General features: G+C 40.1%; 2 long non-coding RNA genes across 3 annotated transcripts; one reads left to right on the forward strand and one right to left on the reverse strand.

Annotated features, from left to right (window-relative positions):
• Window positions 1-278: 278 nt before the first annotated feature.
• On the reverse strand, window positions 279-8084 carry LOC118241597 (uncharacterized). The gene is made up of 3 exons (XR_004776226.2): window positions 7839-8084; window positions 7187-7252; window positions 279-367 (listed from the first exon to the last, which is right to left on the reverse strand). It is a non-coding gene; the product is annotated as an uncharacterized LOC118241597 (long non-coding RNA).
• LOC145659025 (uncharacterized) lies at window positions 5736-11491 on the forward strand. Of its 2 annotated transcripts, XR_014124996.1 has the most exons (4): window positions 5736-5963; window positions 8334-8459; window positions 9113-9345; window positions 10673-11491. It is a non-coding gene; the product is annotated as an uncharacterized LOC145659025 (long non-coding RNA). The 2 variants fall into 2 exon arrangements; XR_014124995.1 differs by having other exon boundaries at window positions 9113-11491.
• Window positions 11492-22719: the final 11228 nt, after the last annotated feature.

Raw genomic sequence — 22719 nt, forward strand, 5'->3', positions numbered from 1 at the left:
ATGCATGCAACCACATATGGGTGGTTCTGAATTTCTGATTAAGGTGCAACCAACTATATTAAAGTTCTGGTTGCTTTCATAATATTTATAATAATTATTATACCACAGACGTCTGCCCAAATATCTGCCATTCCTGCACACTTGCCTCACATTGTTAATCTTATCCAGTATGAAGGTATTGATCGGTTTGCAATTTCCTCTGCCGTTGATTTCTTTCATGCTTTCATTACAGCTCTTTTTCAGCAGATTATGAGGTCTAATATGCTTTCTGATGAATTCTTCTTCCGTCTGAGCATCAGTGTATGGGATGGCACACAGAACCAGCAGCAGGGTCAGAGCTGACCAACGCATCTCCATGGTGATGAATCTGGAGAGAGAAGCTGATACCAGCAGCACCATGTCAGCAATAAGACTTGTGAATAGTTCATCTTCATCTATTTGTATTGTTATGGGTATTTGGTATGGTAAACTACAGAACAGCAGTGCTGTAGTACTGTAAACCCTTTCTCCATAAACCTGTCAAAAGTTTACAAACTCCCTCATTTTCCTTGTTTTTATTTATATTTTAGCAGTTTATTGTCTCTGTTTACTCTGAATTTAAAGTGTAGAACAATAAAGCTTTTTGAGATTAAAAAGAATCATAGAATTGTTCTGTTTAACAAAATGTGAAGAATCCCTGAAACACTAGGCAGAGAACGGAGGCTACCGTGGCCCACACTCAGTGACACAGAAGAAAAACACAGAAGTAAAATCAAATCCAATAGTACTTTTATACAATGTAACCTGTAATAATAAAAATGTAAAATTTACTTTAATGTAAATAGAAAAAACAATTCATTTTGCTCATCCTAAACCCCTAATGACCTTGCAGGCCTTCAGGGGTCTTGCAGGTCCCAGGTCCAGCTGGTGCAAGCCCATAGTTGGGTCTACTGTGTTTTGCCTTACTCTGCTTTTGTTTGTTTTTCGAGCTCCATAGCTGATCTGCTCTTTGGTCCTGATACCAGTTGGTTCCTCATCTAATTTGCCCTGGTCTGCCACACTCAGAGATCTGGGTTCACCTCTACTTTGGGTGAGGCACTCCCATTACAAAATATAAGTGTTCAACACTGTAACAGGGTTTCTCAACCTGCAGGCCATGGAGCACCAGTGGGCTGAGAAGCAGGTTTATACTCAGGGGGAGGTGGTAGTGTGTAGTGGGCTGGTAAAGGCATTTTAAGCACTAAGTCATGAAAATGTAAGTGAAAAAATATTTAGTTAGTATAAGTAAAAACAAAATTAAAAAAAAGAGATCAATCATGTTCAAACTATAAACATTATGGCAAGTCAAAGGCAAATTAATCAGTTTGAGATAATGCAGCCGCAGGTGGCTGATGCAAACAATTTTACCTAAAAAATTGTTGTTTTCTTGTGGGCCAATATGCTTTCTGGTTATAAACAGGTGGGGCAGGAGGTGGAAAATGTACCCCTGCCCTGTAATACAATGGAATAAAATCTTAGTTTACCTTTTAAACATCTGTGTTACATGTACATTGTTCACAGTATGTGTCATATTTTGCCATTAGTTTTGAGGAAAGTGCCTTTTCTGGCAAACATTACAATATCTTTACTGAATTGGCATTATAACCAGATAGCATCATCAAAGCCCTTTGAAAAAGTCCTTTGAATAAATCCAGAACAATGTTGCTGCATTGAAAGTGCACAGGCCAGCCCCTCTTACAAGCCACTATAATGGTTTTGCTGCTGTTTTTACCATTATACACACATGGGGGGCATTTGACTCCACTTTTCAACTTGCAAATGACTAAATCAAAACGTTTGGTGCTTTTGTAAAGTTTCCGATGCTTATTTGTGTCCTTGCAAACTGCGGTAACTTGTTCCTTTGAGGCCAAGATGAAGGTGTTGATTTCTTTGCATTTATTGATGTTGCGTGATGTGATGTGCCTCTCTTTGATCACTTGGTCACACTGGTGCATTTCCATGTCCTCGATCACATGCTGTCTGAGAAAGTGCTTGTAGCGCCTCTTCACGTTGGCGGGCTGGGCGTCGACCGACAGGGTGGCAGACAAAGCCAACAGCAAACCTAGAGCAAACCCATGTATCTCCATGACAACGGCTCTGGAGAGAGAAAGAGGGAAAAATATTGGAAGATATTAACAACAAATAACATTAACAGCTCGCTGTACTTGTTAATGGAACAGGCATTATGGTATTTTATTAGAATAAGCTTCAGAGTAGACTCGAAGAGCTGGATGCTGTACGACCACAAATCTAAGATTCTCCTCCCAGAAATCCCCCAGCAAGAAGCTTTTCCTTCTCTTTGTGTATTGGAAAAAATGTCCTTAAACTGATTAAAATGAGCTTTTTATCCTTTGCAATCTGCTTAACAGATACCTTATATACTATTCCTCAGTAATAACATCCAACTTAGCCAGGATGGATGTTCCTTTAGCAGTATCAGGAAAATATTATTTCATTCGTAGCATCCTTAATTCATGCATTCAAGAGAAACATGATAGTCTGTCCAATAAGCACAGAACATACCATATTTGGTTTAGGGGGGTAGAAGAATCATTAAATAATACACATGTAGAGACACATAACCAAGAATACTTGTGTAGGCTTGGCAGAGTTTTGTTGCTTTATAATTCGTTTTACTCATGCCATATAGGTCTATTTTCACATAGCGTCTTTTCTTCTACAGTAAACAGGCATTCTTATGTTTTAATAATCCAGACTTCATGTACAAATTACGTACTAGAAATAGTGCAAGCAAAACAGCAGAAGGATATTTTAAAAAGTCAGTCAGGCCAAAGCTTATTTTGTGTGAAAGAGATGCTTGGTGTCAGAAACATTTCACGTTTTTTAGAATTTTTGCCAGGTGCAAATAGAGACTGCTGCAGGTACCAGAGCTTTTGTTCATGTTACTGTAGCTCAAGTCCTGAGTCTTTCATCGTGACCGTCTTTGGCACTGATGATCCACTGATGCATGCCCTGCCATTTTTAATTAGTGAGTGATTGCCAAAACGTTGGGCTGGACATCTGTGATGGTCTGTGTGTGTGTCAGAGTAAGGACATGGGGGACATGAAGGACAATGAGATGACTCTCTCTCTCTTTCTCTCTCTCTCTCTCTCTCTCTCTCTCTTTCTCTCTCTGTTTATTCTTTGCATACAAACATTAACTCTCACTACTGTAATATATGTTATCAGCTGTAGATTTTCACCCTGGCAATACTTGTATCCCAGAGTACGGGAAGCAGGAGGGTCAAAAAGTGCAACATCAAAGCTGTGCAACTGACTCGCAGGAAGCTGAAATTGTGAGGCAAAGCAAAAAAAGGAATCTCGGCTATCCGCATACATCTGGCTTGTTTTAAAGATGTCACAAAAGTATACAAAAGAGATATCCTAAAGAGATATCATAAAGAGGGGCGTACCCTGTCATCTCATGTATAGTATGGTTGTACATGAAAGTAAGTGTCTGCAATCTAGGCCAGTCAAGGCATCTTGTTGCAGCTAAGAGCTCGGATCATATTACCAAGGGTCCTGTTGAAACATTCAGCACTGCCGTTCCCCATAAGGTGGTAAAGGGTTGTTTGGGATTTTCTTATTCTCAATTCTCAGAGGAGTTCACCAACCAGCTAGCTTTCAAAACTCACTCCTTGATCAGAATAAGTACTCTCTGGGAATCCATACACAGTGGTTTTTGCAGGTAAAGGCCTAATTTGAATCTGAATTGAATTTGTTGAACTGGAATTATATTTGTGGAATGACATGCAAATTGAGACATTTTTCAGCCACATCAAATCAGCATTTTAGAAATGAATTCATGACTAGTAAGGAGGATGAAGGAAGAGAAAACTAGAGTTTGGTGTTTTCTGCCTCAAAGATTGTATCAAAAGTCAAATGTGAAGCAAGCAGAGAACCTGGTGGATTAGTTTTCCATAGTAATGATGGATCAGGGGATTCCTGGGGAACGGTCATGGGGATCCTGCTCAAGGTGTTGACCACAAGGCTTTCCTACCGTTGTGCAGCTCCTGGACCCCATGATGACCTCATAAAGTTTTCAATCACTCAAATGTTTCCTGTTTTTATTTACATTTATGCAGTTTATTGTCTCTGTTTATTCTGAATTTAAAGTGTAAAACAACAAAGCTATTTGAGATGAAATAGAATCATAGAATTGTTCTGTTTAACAAAATGTGATGAATTCCTGAACCACTATCCAGAGAACAGAGTCTACTGCATGTGAGTGCATGATGCTGTGGTAGGTCTTCTGGTTCAGCATGCCAGACACTCTTTACATGGTGCTGACCTTTGCTCCAGCAAACAAGCCCCAGATCATCACACTCTTTCTTCTTTGCTTGACAGCAGGTGTCATACACACTGATGGCTTTCTCACCATCACTTAACCTGTCAGACCTACAGCCTCACAGCTGAAAATGACACTTGCTAAGTTTTTAACAAGTGTTTGAAGGTCTCATCCTGTGAGCCATCCATCATGCAAGCTGTGAACTCACAGAAACATGTTTTCTGTTTCTGTTGTGGTCTGTCAGATCTCTTCCTCTCAAAGTTTACTATGGTTTTCAAATGTCTTTTGATGGTGTGTGTCTATTCAGTTTCTCTAAAGGAAAGACCTATACTTTAAAGGGTTATAATTGTCTGTCTTCCTTTGTCAATTTCATTTTTCTTGCTATTACAATAGCAACATACATACCAAATTCTGCAGTACAGTATTGTCCAAACACTGCCCTAAAGGATGTAGTAACCCAGTCTTTATCACCTCCGCTTTCTCACACAGAGAGAGGATAGCTAAGTCAGGGGGTTCACCCTTAGGAATTCTTTGCATTAACTTTCAAAGCTTAATTTACATACATTTCTGCAGAACAACTGTAGGTTTTTAACTACTGATCGAAAATGACTTCTTACATTAACATTAACTTTACATTTATTTTTACAGTTTAGATCCATTTCCAGTTTACTGTTAATTTTTAAAAAACCTTTGGTTTAGCCCGATTTGCTGCTTAGGTTATTCACAAGACTTGAACTGCTTACATGTCAATAACAATTGGAAAAATGTACATTTGTCCAACATCCAAATGAATTTTTCTGCACTGGGTTCACCTGAAAACTTGCCTTTGCTGGAGGTAACTTTCAAAGCTTAATTTACATACATTTCTGCAGAACTGTAGGTTGTTAACTGCTGACTGAAAAGGACTTCTTACATTAACATTAAATGTATTTTTACAATTTAGATACATTTGCAGTTTACTGTAAATTTTTAAAAAACTTTTGGTTTACCCCAGTTTACTGCTTAGGTTATTCACGAGTGTAACGCGAGGTGGCCCAAGTGCCGTAGGGCGAGGGGCAGGACGCACAGGGTCCAACGACGGGGACAAACATTTATTAACATTTAAAGACAATAGCACTTACATGTGTTTACAATCAAAGAACATGAAACGATTAACATTAAACGAACACGATAAACACATACACATCTAACAACGACGACGAGCATAACGTTTAACACCACCATCAACAACACGTCGCGTCGACAATGACCAAGGACGCTGCACACCCTGACGTGGGTTTACATACGCACAGATGGAACGAGGCGCAGGTGTGCGCAGGCGTGGCCACTAACGAAGGTCCTCCCACTGCACGTGGCTGGCCAAACCACGTGCCTCGCGGGAGGCGAGCGTTCCGTGACGACGAGACTTTAACTGCTTACATGTCAATAACAACTGGAAAAATGGCGTGTTCAAAAATGTTTGACCACTAGTGTATTTTACTTCATATGTTAGTAATCGCTAATATAATCAGCTACTAATAATTGAGCTATATTGAAAACATTTTAAGGAATACAGAAACATACTTAATTGTACTGCTGGAAGCGTTGGAAAAATCACATTGTTTAAGTCGTGAAGCCATGAGTGTGGGCCTCGCCAGAGAAGAGAAATAGATTCACGGTAAGCATTAATCCTACAGATCAAGCAAATTGTATCTACAGCTCTACTGCCTACATTGTAACAATGTAGTAGACTATTTTGAACATAGATGATCTGCTTAAGGTTTCCTGATTGGCTGTAATTGATTTGTGACAGGTCACTCAGCTGCTCTGGGAAATGGAGTTCCCTACTGTAGTTTTCTGTGGGGTATCTTGATTGCTAAAATAGTTCTTTTGAGAAAAAAACAACAACCCTGTGACTGTGCTCGGCTCTATAAGCAAATAAATCACATTTTAACACAGGCCAGATGTGTCAACCAATCAGGAATAGTTCATCTTCATCTATTTGTATTGTTATGGGTATTTGGTATGGTAAACTACAGAACAGCAGTGCTGTAGTACTGTAAACCCTTTCTCCAGAAACCTATCAAAGGTTTACGAACACCCTAATTTTCCCTGTTTTTGTTTTGTTTTTCTTTAGCAGTTTATTGTCTCTGTTTACTCTGAATTTAAAGTCCTAAAACATCAAAGCTATTTGAGCTATTATTTTGAAAAAGAATCATAGAATCATAGAATTGTTCTGTTTAACAAAATCTGATGAATCCCTGAACCACTAACCAAAGAACAAAGGCTACTGCCTGTGACTGCATGATGCTGTGGGAGGCCTTCTGCTTCAGCATGCCAGACACTCTGTACACGGTGCTGACCTTTGCTCCAGCAAACAAGCCCCAGATCATCACACTGTCTGCTCTCTGCTTGTCAGTGGGTGTCATACACACTGAGGAACCCGCATTTGGCCTATTCGACAAGATTCAAAAACTTTGCATTCTGAATCAAAAATTCCAAATTTTGATTCATCAGTCCATAAGATGTTCATTCATTCTTCAGTAGTCCACTGGTAGTGCTGCATATCCAAGTGCCTTGTCTAATTTTTGCAATAACTTCTCTATCTTCACTTTTTACATTAACATTAATTTTACATTTATTTTTTCAGTTTAGATACATTTTCAGTTTACTGTTATTTTTTAAAAAACATTTGGTTTACCCCAGTTTACTGCTTACCTTACTGCATAGGTTATTCCAGAGACTTTAACTGCTTACATGTCAATAACAAGTGGAAAAATGGCATGTTCGAAAATGTTTGACCACTAGTGTATTTTACTTCATATGTTAGTAATCGCTAATATAATCGGCTACTAATAATTTAGCTATATCGATATCATTGAAAGAAATACTGGAACATACTTAATGGTACTGCTGGAAATGTTGGAAAAATCACAATGTTGAAGTGGTGAAGCAATGAGTGTGGGCCTAGCCAGAGAAGAGAAAAAGATTCACAGTAAGCATTAATCCTACAGTAATACTGACTCATACTAAAATGATGCTCATTATACTATACACACAGTAACTCCATGTCAAGGTTATAATACTACTAATAAATCCATTAGCAGTAAATCTACTTTTACTAGTTACTAGTATATGCAGAAGCTTGGTACTGAGGACTTGAATGTGAATTTTGGGTGCTGCTGAATGAAATGTTTCACCAAGTCCACATTCCTCTCCACAGCACTTCCCACAGCCAAGTTACACCTTTGATGCTTTGTTACTGTATAAAAGGGAAAGCCTTTTTTTGTTTCAGTACTAAAAATGGACCTGACAAGCAGTTTTTGTTTGGGGTTTCTAGTAAACCTCTCCAAACTATTGCAAAACAAAGTTTGAAAATACATCATCATGCCTCCAACACTATAATAAATGGTCTGGTTAATCCAGTAAACATTAAAAAAAAATAAAAAAATGTATATAACTTGCTCATGTTCATTCATGGTTGAAAATTCCACTAATAAGAGTCGTATAAAGTAGAATGTCAAGGTTGTTGACACTGAGGAGTTTTACTCACCTCTCCAGTTAGTGGTCTGCAGTAAAGCTGTGAGAACAAACTTCACTGCTTTTCTCCACAGTACGCATATCACCTACGTCCCTTTATAACCACACACTAACGTCACCTCCTTTTTGCTGCTAATAGGGCAGAATAACTCAGATGGTCTACAAGGTGTATCTGTTCTGGTGCTAACAGCAGGCACCTATATACTATAGACACCTTAACAATGTTACATATCAGAACAACATCAAGCAGGCATGCATGTTTAGGACCAACAGTATACACAGAGACCAAGTACACTTGATGGGTGAATGACTGAATGAATGAATAGGAGAAGGGCCAGGAATAGAAATAACAGACTGTAGATTCTTTGCCTTTGTAAGTCACTTCTATAGCACCATACCTCATTCTGGAAACATCTCAATTCAATTTATAGTATTTTTATATCTGAAATAAGATTAATTTATTATCATATTGTATTGGGCCAGTAAAAGATGATCTTGTCATTTGCAGACAGGTTTGACTGGCGTGCCCAGAAGAGAATAGATTAGAGAGTGCTGAGACAGTCCAGTATTCCTGTACTGGCTGCATGGGTAACAGAGATGGACCACGCAGTTCACGAAAAGCCAAGGACTGGAGGTGACAACATTCTCTCTGGGTTCTCTGAGCCCTAATCTCCCCCTTCTCTCCTCTTACTGTCTCCCGTTTCTTTTGTTTAAACACACCCTTGTGTTTTCGACTGACAGCCTGACGACAGACTTGCACCTTTTCTCTGGCTAAGATCCAGAGGTCTTGAAGAGCATACTGACTACCGTTAACATTATACAGGAAAATGATCATTAAAAAGTGGATTGTTTCTACAGTGATGTGATTGGTGTGGCAGTCTGAGAAACCTCATCCTGCATAGCAAAATATTCAACCTTCCTTATAAACGATTATAGCATTGTCAGATGCCTAAAAGGTCCATCCAAATGTTGTCACAATTTCCATGGCAACACTTTCCTGTCACGGAATGCTCACCTCCTGCGGGTCACATGGTTTGGCCCGCCACGTGCAGTGGGAGAGTTGTTGTTTGTAACAACACCTGCACACACCTGCACCTTGTTTGTCTTTATGTGTATAAACCCTTGTCATTGAGTGCAGTGTGTTGGTCATTGTTAATATAGCGGGTTGAGATAAATGTTGGTGTCGTTATTGTACATGTTCATCTCGTCGTTGTTAATGTATTCGTGTTCTTCCTTCGTGTTATATGTGAGTGCCGTTTTGTGTTATGTAAATAAATGTTCGTCCAGGTCGAGGAAGTCTGTGCGTGCTTCTCCACACCCTTCGGCACTCGGGCCACACCATTACAGAATGCCCAACCACCACAGGATGCCAGCTCCCTTGGCTAAAGACAGACTTCATAGCGGGAGGTGCGTAGGCACCCCCGCCCTGCCGCCTGGATACCAGGAGATTGGGGAGAGGACCGTGACTGAAGCCCGTGTCCACTCCGAAGGTGGAGGGGAACACCCCCAGGAATTTCTTGGTGGGGGACAAACAAAGCTATTTGAGATAGAATCATAGAAATGTTTTGTTTAACAAAATGTGATGAATCCCTGAACCACTATCCAGAGAACAGAGTCTACTGCGTGTGACTGCACGATGCTGTGGTAGGCCTTCTGCTTCCACATGCCAGACACTCTGTACACGGTGCTGACCTTTGCTCCAGCAAACAAGCCCCAGATCATCACACTCTCTCTTCTCTGCTTGACAGCAGGTGTCATACACACTGATGGCTTTCTCACCATCACTTAACCTGTCAGACCTACAGCTTCACAGCTGAAAATGACACTTACTAAGTTTTTAACAAGTGTTTGAAGGTCTCATCCTGTGAGCCAGCCATCATTCAAGCTATGGACTCACAGAAACATGTTTTCTGTTTCTGTTTCTGTCAGACCTCTTCCTCACTGTGGTTTTCAAGTGTCTTTTGATGGTGTATGTCTTTTCAGTTTCTCTAAAGGAAAGACCTATACTTTAAAGGGTTATAATTGTCTGCCTTCCTTTGTCAATTTCATTTTTCTTGCTATTACAATAGCAACATAAATACCGAATGCTGCAGTACAGTATTGTCCAAACACTGCCCTAAAGGATGTAGTAACCCAGTCTTTATCACCTCTGCTTTCTCACACAGAGAGAGGATAGCTAAGTCAGGGGGTTCACCCTTAGGAATTCTTTGCATTAACTTTCAAAGCTTAATTTACATACATTTCTGCAGAACAACTGTAGGTTTTTAACTACTGATCGAAAATGACTTCTTACATTAACTTTACATTTATTTTTACAGTTTAGATCCATTTCCAGTTTACTGTTAATTTTTAAAAAACCTTTGGTTTAGCCCGATTTGCTGCTTAGGTTATTCACAAGACTTGAACTGCTTACATGTCAATAACAATTGGAAAAATGTACATTTGTCCAACATCCAAATGAATTTTTCTGCACTGGGTTCACCTGAAAACTTGCCTTTGCTGGAGGTGTGGAAGGTAAAAGCACTCATCAATGATTCAGCCTCAGCAAATGGGTGCTGTGGCTTAGCTGGTACCTGCCTGGTAAACAGGAAGTCCTGAGCAGGGTCTGGTTCAGGGGTCCAACAGTCATAATTTGGCAGTGGTGGGGCTTGAACCAGCAACAAAGCAAGCACTTTAACCACTGAGCTACTACTGCCCTCAACACTTGTATGTGCGAGTCGCATCTTTTCTGGGGGACCTTGAAAGCCTGTGTTCCTTGCTAATCCCACCAGTGTTAAGTTATAACTCATTAAGATAGCAAAAGTTTCGAATTATCATCCGCAATAATAATAAATCCATCTTTTGCAGATAGAAAATAATTCTAGAAACTGAGATCTGCATGTGACTGCCTGATGCTGTGGGAGGCCTTCTGCTTCAGCATGCCAGACACTCTGCACACAGTGCTTACCATGTTCATCTTGTCATTGTTAATGTATTCATGTTCTTCCTTCATGTTATATGTGAGTGCCGTTTTGTGTTATGTAACACAAATATAACACACCACAACAACACAACAAGCAGAAAGAGGGCGGTTGGGTGGAGTCATCAAGATTTCCGATGGGCAGAGCTGAAGCCTGAGTCCCTTCCCTTCAGCAGACTCGCCAGTGAGTCTGGAGGGGCAAACCACCTCTGGGACACTCCTAGAGCGGCAGGCGAGAGGAGGACCATTGGAGAGGGTAGCATGACCTGAACCGGGGCAGACGTGCACCCCCGCGTCTCTGTGCGTCCTGCTCCATGCCCTTCGGAACTCAGGCCACACCATTACAATTCCAAAATCAGTTGTTTTAGAAAAATTTTAATAATGAATCAGCTGCATGGAAAATGAGAACTTATTTAATGAGGAGCGCTGCTGAAGAAGTGAAGAACTTCTTCTTTTAAACTCTCAGTTTACCATTTTCCCTGAAGACTCTGAGCTCTCCAGAGGTGCTTTGTTCTTTTTTAACTTCAAGTGTAGCTCTAAGTAGGCTGCATATGGTCGCTTAGGTCATATAGGATGTGCTCAGTGTGGCCCAGAGGAGGATGGGTTACCCATCTTAGCCTGGTTCCTCTCAAGATGTCTTCCTCATTCTGAGAGTTTTCCTCTGCTCACTGATGTCTCTGGCTTCCAATTTAGGTGTCTGGACCTGGATTTCTGTAAAGATGCTTAATGACAATGACTGTTGTAAAAAGCGAAATGCAAATAAATTTAATTAAAATGGTCATATTTTAAATGGAGCAATATTGTTAATTCACCTTGGCTTAACATTTTTATCACAATTTTAATTTACATTGATGCAATTACAACTATGAATAAATTACTCTGAATGATTATGAAACTTGGACTCTTCAGCAGTAGTACTCTTGCTATTCATTCTGGATTTTAGTCTGCTCCTTACTGGTCTGGTGAAAACCACGGGGACTAAGTGTGTGGCTGGTGTTACACCCCCTAGTGGATGGTAGAGATACTGCATTTACACAATCGTAACAAAATAACAATAATTTATATCCCAGCACCCCACACTTGCAACATGTTCCCATGGAGATGGGTCTGGTGTTCACTGGTATTATTCATTAGGCTGACCAGGATCAGCACTACAGTATAAGTAAAATCACTCTTTCACCTCAGTTGATTGACATAATCCATAGAGTTCAGTACACACTTCATAGTGCATCCCATCTAAATAACAACAAAAATAATCATGGTAAAAATTATAAAGACTTTAAAGCCAATGTTTTAGAAACCAGCTGTGCATTAGAGTCTAAAGCTCAAGTGTCACCATACAGAATGTGTTAACTATTCTTTAACTCTTCATCATTTACATTTACATTACATTTACATTTACGGTATTTAGCAGACATTCTTATCCAGAGTGACTTACAAAAGCGCTTTGTCATTTACTCATAGAATATATCCAAGTACAGTATAGTAGGTTAGAATTAAACATACCAATGAACTAGAATACTGTATAATACAGGGATGAATGCTGATACCTAGAAGTGCAAAATACATAAGGTCTATCTTAAACAGTGATAAGTGCTATAAACAATAAGTGCTAGAGTTTGTTAAAAAGCATAAATAATGCCCTACAATAAGTACTAAATTAGCCAGTCAATAAGGTCAGCTGTACTTTAAATATTAAAGTGTCAGTTGTCCTTTAAATATTCTGCAAATAGATGGGACTTCAGTCTGCGTTTGAAGACTACAAGGGACTCTGCTGTCCAGACAGCAACCGGGAGTTCATTCCACCATCTTGGAGCCAGGACAGAAAATAGTCTCGATGCTTCTCGTCTATGAGACCTGAAGCAAGGTATTTCAAGCCGAGCTGCACTTGAGGTTCGAAGTACTCGAGGTACAGATCGGGCTTTGACCATTGACCACATGTATGAAGGGGCTGGTCCATTTTTGGATTTGTAGGCAAGCATCAAGGTTTTAAATCTGATGCATGCAGCTACAGGGAGCCAATGAAGGGAGCGCAGCAGTGGACTAACGTGCGAACTTTGGTAGATTGAAGACCAGTCGTGCTGCTGCATTCTGGACAAGTTGTAGAGGTTTAATGGCTCTTAGAGGAAGACCAGCAAGTAGCGAGTTGCAGTAGTCTAGCTTTGAGATCACAAGAGACTGCACAAGCACCTGGGTAGCTTCCCATGAAAGAAAGGGTCGAATCCTTCGTATGTTACAAAGGAGGAATCTGCAAGACTGGGTTAGATTAGAAACATTAGTTGGGAATGACAACTGGTTGTCCAAAGTTACGCCCAGGCTACGGGCAGCTTCGGATGGTGATACCAGGGAGTTCTCAAAGGAAACAGTGAGGTCATGGTAAGGGTTAGGAGTACCTGGGATGAACAGAAGCTCAGTTTTACTGGGATTGAGCTTCAAGTGGTTGGCTGTCATCCATGCCGCGATGTCAGTCAAGCATGCCGAGATACGTCTGGAGACCTCCGTGTCAGAGGGTGGAAAAGAAAGAAATAATTGAGTGTCATCGGCATAGCAGTGGTAGGAGAAACCATGAGAAAATATTACATCACCAAGAGAACGAGTATACAAAGAGAAGAGAAGGGGAGAGAGAAGCCCAATACTGAGCCTTGTGGAACACCAGTGGAGAGTCTACATGGTTTGGATGTGGATCCTCTCCATGTCACCTGATAGGACCATCCATCCAGATAGGACTGAAACCATCTCCAAGCAGAGCCAATCACACAAAGCCTGGAAAGAACAGAGGGAAGAATGTTGTGGTTCACTGTGTCAAAGGCTGCTGAGAGGTCTAGAAGAATCAAAACAGATAACTGTTTGGCAGCTTTAGCGGCATGAAGTTTCTCAGTCACCGCTATGAGGGCCATTTCTGCAGAATGTGGCGGTTTGTAGCCAGACTGATTGGGATCATGCAGCTGGTTCTGGGTGAGAAAATTGATGATAAACTGCTCGTTCAAGGGCTTTTGAGAGGAAAGAGAGAAGTGATACCGGTCTGTAGTTGGTAACGCTGGAGCTGTCAAGTGTGGCCTTCTTGAGAATTGGTACCACCCTGGCGGTTTTGAATGCAGTAGGCGCGTATCCAGAAGATAAGGAGTTGTTGATGATGGCAAAGATGAAAGGAAGCAGACCTCTTGCGATTGTCTGGAACAGAGCAGAAGGAATCGGATCCAGCAGACATGTAGTGGGATTGCTGGAAGTCAGGAGTTGAAGAATTTTATCTGTGGAGAGAGAAGAAAAAGAAGTCAGAGAGTTGGATGTTGGGGAATGCACATTAGTTGGAGGAGTGGGAACAGAGGAAAAGGACTGGTGGATTGCTGCAACCTTCTCCTCAAAGAAGGTGATAAAACTTCCGGAGTAAGAGATGAGGAAGGAGGGGGATAGGGAGGATTCAGGAGAGAAGAAAAAATAGTGAAGAGCTTACGTGGATCAGATAATGATGATTCGAATTTCTCTCTGTAGTAGGATGACTTTGCAGATGTCACTTCCATTGAGAACTTGAAAAGGAGATACTTGTATGAGCTAAGATCTGAATCTATATGAGATTTCCTCCACCTCCTCTCTGCAGTCCTTAGTTCTCTTCTGTGGTAGCGAAGTGTTTCTGTTAGCCACGGGGCAGGTGTGGAGGACTTAGCGGGTCTAGAGGAGAGAGAGAGCACAGAAGATTCATTGATGAGGATGATTATATTGTCGAATGAGTTACTCTTTTAAATAAAGCGTCCTTGATCTTAATGTACAAGTGAGGTGGTTACTTTGTCTATTCTGTTCTGTTAAATTTACTACCCACACACACACATCTCAGGAGATGAATGTCCAAATTGTGAGAAATATATCTATCAGGCAGATTCAGAGGCCAGCGTTACTGTTTTTCTCACTGATCATGATTTTCTTTCCCTTTCGATGTTCACGTCATTTTTAACTGTTTTCGCTTTGGGATGTACAAAAACAATTTTGTCCAACAGTAAATGTGTGACCCACAGGAAGAATCACGGTTGATGCTGATTCAGTCCTGAGATGTGACTGTTGCCACCAAACGTTTATTATGAAAAAGCCCCATATCATTTCATAGTACATTACGCAAATGTGAAATTCATATTCTACTCTTTAAAATACCATTGTAAACTAATTCAAAATACTACCCTAATTTAGTGCTGAATGAAGTTGACCATGCCTTGTTTTGTTAGGAATGGATTACACACTCATCGTTTGGTTATTTACAATTTTCATCATATGACTCAAATTAATGGGTTTCACCGGTCATAAAATTAAAACATTTATTAAGACAAAGAGAAAGTTTATTATATTCTTAAGACAGTAAGTATTATATAATGTCTCATAATAATGAAGTGTTTCATAATTAAGACTTGATATCCTATATTTACAATATACTAGGTCATAAATATAGGATAGTATTGTTATGAACCCCAGGAACAACCATCAGCCCCGCACAGCCATGCCCACTCGCACACACCCTCGGTCTGACTCACCGGAATTCTAGCACACACCTAATTCCCATTCCCCTCATTACCAACCCCTTTATAAGCTTCCTTTCCCCGTGCACACGCTGCAAATTATTGTTCCCATGTGGCGTACCTCATCCTGTGTGCTTTCCTGGTTACTGACTCCTGCTTGCCCCTCGGACACCTCCTGAACGCTACCCTGTGCATTGACCTCGGACCGACCTGACCACGCTTACCCGTTTTACTAAACGTATCAGTTTGATTGCTAAAATAAACTTCTGCAACTGGATCCAATTCAACGTGTGTGCATTCATTACAAGTATATTACACGATACTAAGTTATACTTTATATTACACATTTTACAATTATTACATTATCTCATGAGAACGTTCCCTGGTATCTCATTAAAAAAAACAAGTTTTCTCCAAATTATGAGTCTTTCATGTTCCATACATATCCCATAGGCTTTGACAGACTTACGTTTATTAAGTGTTTTAGCTGTTAAATAATTGTCATCAACATATTGGTTTACCAATAAACACCGCTCACATTTCCAATGTGTGCGAATCTTTGTGGTCATGTGAGCTTTTGTAAACCTGTAGGTGTTGAATATCCACTACAGGTCATTTATTCGGTGGTGTGGGTTTGGTGTTGAAAGTCCACCACTGTAAAAGTTTCGTTTATGCATCCTAAATTTCTGACGCCTTGTTTACGGTAAGTATTGTTTTTTCCAAGCATCTCTCATAACTCGAAGGGAAAGCATGTAAACACGCATTCTGCTCACGTGTAGACTAGTAAGTCGCGCGGTCATTTAAACGTGGCAGGTCTGACTCGCTTTGAGCGTCCGCCTTTGATCGCGGAGGAAAGTAGACACGACTGCGTTTCTATCCAGTACGGAAAGAGTGGTCTACACGTGAATTATTTTCGAACGGATTTCTCGCTTTGGTTATTTGTTTGTTATCTTTATTTCTTTCTTTGAGAAATTGAATTTGTGTCTGATGCTTAAAGGCAAAACAGGGCAGCAAAATATTTCATCAGATAATTGTGTTGAGCAAAACCGTGACTTCATGTCGCCTTTCACCCTCTGGTCATTTAACACACTTCATGTGCTTGCTGTACTGGCAACCTAAATGTTCTTAGAAATGCTCTTGATCTTTTAAACAAAATTCAAAAATGGGGGGGGGAATTGTAAACTAGAAAATAAGTAGATTTGAATCTGGATTACAGCAGGACTGAAATAACGCTGCCTCGTGTGGTGAACTGGGCAAGTGCTCTATGCTATACCAGTAAGAGTCCTTGGGCAAGACTCCTAACACTACACTTGCCCGCCTCCATAACATGATTGAAATTGTAAGTTGTTCTGGATAAGAGTGTTAATTAAATGTACTCAGCCCCAAAAGGGTTACATTCTCCTTCTTGGACACATACAGCTGTACATCTTCTCTCTAGTTTTCCTCAGTCCCCTATCATTTACATACATATGCGTGTGCACAGTGCTCACGGAGACAACACCATGAAAATGTTAAACGTCAAACTAAATTCTCTGATACAGCAGAGAAAAAATCGTGATTTGTCCAGTCTGCCATCCCATCTCAGTCACCTTCCTCAGCCTTCATCAGGGCCTCCTGGCATGAAAGGCTGATGCAGTTTCTTACTCTTTATTTAACAACAAACTACTTTTTGCATTTAATTATTTGTTTATGTGTTTAAGAACTATTTTAAGTCTTAATGTCATCACGAGTTCAGTGTTAATAGTGTGGAAGTTCCCCACCTGGTGGATGTGGACCTGAGTACAATATGTGGTGCTCACTCATTCATGTGCATGCACTCTCTCCGTTCTTTCTCGGTCTCCCTTCTCATCTGCTGTTGTTTGTGAAGCTCGTTGTGCTCGATGTATTCTCATGGTGATCATGTTTCCTGTCTTTCTAATTAATTTTCTCCCCCTCAGCTAACGACTAATAGAAGAGCATTTACGTTCAGAATGCAAATGGAAAAATCCACTGCTTGGTGTGCTGTGCGACTTTAAATGAGTGGAGCTCAGTATCTGCTAAGATAAATCTCAACACTCTAATATATACAACTAAATCATGTCAGTGAACAGTACAGTAAAGCATAACACACCTACTCAAACACTCAACAAGTCTTGTCTGGAATAAAAAGTGACAAAAATTAAAAAGAACTGCAATTTCTTGAAAGACCTTTAGCTATTCTGACTGTATGCAAGTGAAATTTGGTTTGAAGTGACCTAATAAAGCACCAAGGAATATTAAAGGGAAAAAAACATGGCATGGACCATGCCAGACACTCTACTCCAGCAAACAAGCCCCAGATCATCACACTTAAAATGAGAATTGTTCATTTTTAACAAGTGTTTGAAGGTGTCATCCTGTGAGCCGTCCATTATGCAAACTGTGCACATTAAGACTGAAGCCTTGAATTCTGAGCAACCAATGCATGAGCCGGTGGTTTGCGTTGGCCAAACGCTAAAGAAAGACAAGTGGATCATGATCGCTATACACTGTGAGAAGCTGAGAACTGCAGCAATGTAGACCTCCAAGTTTTGCAGCGCAAGTGTTTCCTTTTCAATGCTGCTGGACACTGTTAGGAGCTTAATAAACCTTTTAGAAAAATAACGATCAGGGTGTTAGGATCCGTGTGCGTCCTCCTGAATGAGGACTGACTGCTCTAGTCCCAATACCGCTGTTATCTACTTTGCGTTTAAAAGGATGTGAGTAATCAGGCGCAGCAAGAACTGGGGGTATGGTAGAGTAATGCCTTTACAGCATCAAAATCATTCTGACACGGTTGGGGACATACAAAATGTTCCTTATTGTGGAGCAAGCTGATTAGAGGGCTACAACAGTCAAGAAATTCTTACAAACAGTGGTAAAACCCCACCATTCCAAGGAAGCGTCCAACGCTTGTTGTCGGGTGGAAGAAAAGACCGAGTCACCGGTATCTTGGTGTCTAGCTTCCCTAAGTAAGAGACTTCCCCTTTTCCAAAGTCACACTTATCCAAGTTCAGAATGAGAGAAGCTTAATTGAATGCAATTGATTCAGCAGTACTGAATTTCTAACCAAACAGGGACTAGTTTTTTAAACATTATTAAAGGTAGAAAATGTAAAAGAACCTGTTAAAAATGTCCAATACAAAAAACATGTGATTAAAGTAAAAAAAAGCACACAAGGCAAAAGTGTGGTTTGATTTTTCGATTTTTCTGTTTATGTTTTAATTTCTTAAATGTATGTGTACATGAGAAGCTTTTTACAGAACTGTTGAGACCGGAACAGAGAGAGATTAAGAGAGAACAGTGATTAAAGGTTCTTGCCAGTGTCCAGTTCGATGTCTCCATGTCTTCAGTAACCAGTTCCATGTCTCTTTTAGCAGATTTTCATGTTCACGCATGTGTACTCTGATACCGCAACATGTTAAATACAAATTAAATACAAAAGATAATCATGTAAAAAGAGTAAACTTGGATTATTTCCCCGTCAGACCAAAAACAAACATAATCTGGGTAGAAAAAGAGTTTTAATTGCAATTATAAGGTACAGTTTTTTAATAATGATCAACTCAGTCATTTTTTTTGAGGGACTGTCCTTGTCACTGAGCCCTACCTCAAACGTTCTTTTCTTGAACGTGTGACTTGTTCTCTTCAGTCTTCATTGTATATTACAATATGTAACCAGAAGTGGGATGTAGTTCACCGTCCCTGTTTTGATTGTTTTTGTTTGTTTTTGTATGTTTCTCGATGTGCCAATGATGAAACACTGAGCTTCTTGATATAGCAGGAAGTTTTTACAGTGATTGCTCACGTGACATCGGTGTGGCCGTGACATCAAATACTGTAACTACCCAGACTATAACAAGTGATTTCAAAAGCATGCGTTCCTCTAGTATTCTATAGTACCCTGTGATATGTTGTGCATGGCACATCTTCCATGTGTCTGACTGTGAATATTAGTTTACTGTGGGCCACACTCAGTGACACAGAAGAAAAACACAGAAGTAAAATCAAATCCAATAGTACTTTTATACAATGTAACCTGAAATAATAAAAATGTAAAATGTCCATTAATGGAAATAGAAAAAACAACTCATTTTGCTCATCCTAAACCCCTAATGACCTTGCAGGCCTTCAGGGGTCTTGCAGGTCCCAGGTCCAGCTGGTGCAAGCCCATAGTTGGGTCTACTGTGTTTTGCCTTACTCTGCTTTTGTTTGTTTTTCGAGCTCCATAGCTGATCTGCTCTTTGGTCCTGATACCAGTTGGTGGCTCACCTAATTTGCCCTGGTCTGCCACACTAAGAGATCTGGGTTCACCTCTACTTTGGATGAGGCCCTCCCATTACAAAATATAAGTGTTCAACACTGTAACAGGGTTCCTCAACTTGCAGGCCATGGACCACCAGTGGGCTGAGAAGCAGGTCCATACTCAGGGGTAGAGTGTAGTGGGCTGGTAAAGGCATTTTAAGCACTAAGTCATGAAAATGTAAGTGAAAAATGTTTTATTTAGTATAAGTAAAGAAAAAAGAAAAAGATTAATCATGTTCAAACTATAAACATTTTGACAAGTTAAAGACAAATTTAACCTCATCAGTTTGAGATAATGCAGCCGCAGGTGGTTGATGCAAACAATTTTACCTAAAACATTGTTGTTTTCTTGTGGGCCAATATGCTTTCTAGTTATAAACAGGTGGGGCAGGAGGTGGAAAATGTACCCCTGCCATGTAATACAATGGAATAAAGTGTTAGTTTACATTTTAAGTATCTATGTTTCATGTACATTGTTCACAGTATATGTCATATTTTGCCATTAGTTTTGAGGAAAGCGTCTGTTCTGGCAAACATTACAATATCTTTAATGAATTTGCATTAATGTTTAACCAGATAGCATCATCAAAGCCCTTTCAAAAATTCCTTTGAATAAATCAAGAACAATGTTGCTGCCTTCAAAGTGCACAGGCCAGCCCTTGACACAAGCCACTGTAATGGTTCGCCTGCTCTTTTTACCATTATACTCACATTTGGGGCATCTGGCTCCCTTTTTTAACTTGCAAATGACTAAAGGAAAACGTTTGGTGCTTTCGTACAGATTCCTACCCTTAGGTGTGCCTCCATCACTGCAAACTGCCCTGACCTGCTCATCTGTGGCCAGGATGAAGGTATTGATTTCTTTGCAGTTGTTGGTGTTGCATTTGTTGATGTTCCTCTTGTTGATCACTTGGTCACACTGGTTCAGTTCCATGTCCTCGATCACATGCTGTCTGAGAAAGTGCTTGTAGCGCCTCATCACGTCGGTGGTCTGTGTGTCAACCAACAGGGTGGCAGACAAAGCCAACAGCAAACCTACAGCAAACCCACGTATCTCCATGACAACGGCTCTGGAGAGAGAAAGAGGGAAAAATATAGGAAGATATTAACAACAAATAACATTAACAGCTCCCTGTACTTGTTAATGGAACAGGCATTATGGTATTTTATTAGAATAAGCTTCAGAGTAGACTCGAAGAGCTGGATGCTGTACGACCACAAATCTAAGATTCTCCTCCCAGAAAACCCCCAGCAAGAAGCTTTTCCTTCTCTTTGTGTATTGGAATAAATGTCCTTAAACTGATTAAAATGAGTTTTTTATCCTTTGCAATCTGCTTAACAGATACCTTATATACTATTCCTCAGTAATAACATCCAACTTAGCCAGGCTGGATGTTTCTTTAGCAGTATCCAGAAAATATGATTTAATTCATAGCATCCTTACTTCATGCATTCAAGAGAAACATGATAGTCTGTCCAATAAGCACAGAACATACAATATTTGGTTTAGGGGAGTAGAAGAATCAATATACTTACATAAGGGCACACATGTAGCGACAAATAACCAAGAATACTTGTGTAGGCTTGACAGAGTTTTGTTGCTCTATAACTCGTTTTACTCATGCCATATGGGTCTATTTTTCTGGAGCTGAAATCACATAGCATCTTTTCTTCTACAGTAAACAGGCATTCTTATGTTTTAATATTCCAGACTTCATGTACAAATTACATACTAGAAATAGTGCAAGCAAAACAGTAGATGGATATTTTAAAAAGTCAGTCAGGCCAAAGCTTATTTTGTGTGAAAGAGATGCTTGGTGTCAGAAACATTTTGCGTTTTGAGAATTAAATAGAGACTGCTGCAGGCACCAGAGCTTTTGTTCACGTTACTGTAGCTCAAGTCCTGAGTCTTTCATCGTGACCGTCTTTAGCACTGATGACCCACTGATGCATGCCCTGCCATTTTTAATTAGTGAGTGATTGCCAAAACGTTGGGCTGGACATCTGTGATGGTCTGTGTGTGTGTGTCAGCATGTCAGACACTCTGTACACGGTGCTGACCTTTGCTCCAACAGACAAGCCCCAGATCATCACCCTCTCTCTTCTCTGCTTGACAGCAGGTGTCATACACACACTCACCATCACTTAACCTGTCAAACCTACAGCTTCACAGCTGAAAATGGCACTTGCTAAGTTTTTAACAAGTGTTTAAAGGTCTCATCCTGTGAGCCATCCATCATTCAAGCTGTAGACTCACAGAAACATGTTTTCTGTTTCTGTTGTTGTTTTTCAGACCTCTTCCTGTCAAAGTTGTGGGTTTCAAGTGCCTTTTGATGGTGTATATCTTTTCAGTTTCTCTAAAGGAAAGACCTATACTTTAAATGGTTATAATTGTCTGTCTTCCTTTGTTAATTTCATTTTTCTTGCTATTACAATAGCGACATACCGAATGCTGCAGTACAGAATTGTCCAAACACTGCCCTAAAGGATGTAGTATTCCAGTCTTTATCACTTCTGCTTTCTCACACAGAGAGAGGATAGCTAAGTCAGGGGGTTCACCCTTAGGAATTCTTTGCATTAACTTTCAAAGTTTAAATTTACATACATTTCTGCAGAACAACTGTAGATTTTTAACTACTGATTGAAAATGACTTCTTACATTAACAATAACTACATTTATTTTTACAGTTTAGATCCATTTCCAGTTTACTGTTAATTTTTAAAAAACCTTTGGTTTAGCCCGATTTGCTGCTTAGGTTATTTACAAGACTTGAACTGCTTACATGTCAATAACAATTGGAAAAATGTACATTTGTCCAACAATTTTTCTGCACTGGGTTCACCTGAAAACTTGCCTTTGCTGGAGGTGTGGAAGGTAAAAGCACTCATCAATGACTCAGCCTCAGCAAATGGGTGCTGTGGCTTAGCTGGTCATAATAGCTGCCTGGTAAACAGGAAGTCCTGAGCTCAAAATCCATTGGTACTGTTACATTATTGAAACACTTGTTAGGATGTGACGTTCAAGCTCACATTCAATAACAAATGAATGTCATCAATTATAACCTCTGCAGTGCAACAGATAGCACACTGGACTTCCTACCTCCAACTTGAACCCATACATTTACAGAATTTAG

This window comes from Electrophorus electricus, chromosome 8, assembly GCF_041902795.1.
Source record: "Electrophorus electricus isolate QZ-2024a chromosome 8, ASM4190279v1, whole genome shotgun sequence".
Taxonomy (NCBI): Eukaryota; Metazoa; Chordata; class Actinopteri; order Gymnotiformes; family Gymnotidae; genus Electrophorus; species Electrophorus electricus.